This window comes from Notothenia coriiceps, unplaced genomic scaffold, assembly GCF_000735185.1.
Source record: "Notothenia coriiceps isolate Sejong01 unplaced genomic scaffold, NC01 NC01_scaffold00008051, whole genome shotgun sequence".
In the NCBI taxonomy this organism is placed as follows: Eukaryota; Metazoa; Chordata; class Actinopteri; order Perciformes; family Nototheniidae; genus Notothenia; species Notothenia coriiceps.
Window position 1 is genome coordinate 132,308 of NW_011340752.1, and position 917 is coordinate 133,224.

The window sequence follows — 917 nt, forward strand, 5'->3', positions numbered from 1 at the left end:
ATAATTAAGTAAATGTAACACCATTTTCATCCCGGTTGCACTTTTCATTTGCCCTGTACGATGGGTGCTGTAAGTGATGAAAGCGGGGGATGTTGGCTTATCAGGCGCCCGCAGCTCACAGCCAAAGTGCGAGCATGGAAGCGAGAGAGCGAGCGAGGGGGAGAGAGAGAGAGAGAGGGCGCACCGGTACCGGCGCTGTTGTTATTAGAATCTGGTGCTAGCTGCGCTAACGGATATACGAAGTAGATGTTTCTACAACCAGGGTGGAGGAGAGCTCACCTGTCAGACTGAGAGGCTCGGTGAGGTAGAGGACTCTCTTGAGTGTTTAGATTGTTAACTGTTATCTCAGTGGGTCTCAAACGTTTTGACCACAAATTATGTAAACACATATTTCCAAGGCACTCCTTTATAATTATTAGGATACATAAAAACAGGTTTGAAATGATTCCAATGTACTATCGGACAGTAATCCAAAAATATCGTTTAAAGTTGGAGAGATACAAAAATATGCATGAATAAATAAATGTTAACTAGGTAAAATAAGATATGAATGAACAACAAAAATAAAATAAGCTACATTTATTTGTTATTCGCTATGGTAGGTTATTGGTTATGTTCACATACTTATTTGATTATTAAAATGTAAACCGATCTTTTTCATATGGGTGTTTTAGAGTTGTACCCCCTAGATCAGGTCTCTAGTAATTGTGTGCTCAAAGTGCACCAGATTGAAGCATTTTACTGTAAAATGTTAAAAAAATTCTTCCCGAGGGGGCATACCCCGGACCCCCTAGAGGATGTGACGTCCACCCCCCAATTCAAACATGTTCATACAATACTAAATACATTTGAAGCCATTTTGACATCTATTACCTATGTCAATAAGTTTCTGTTTTTGCAGTGTATATGTCTTTTGT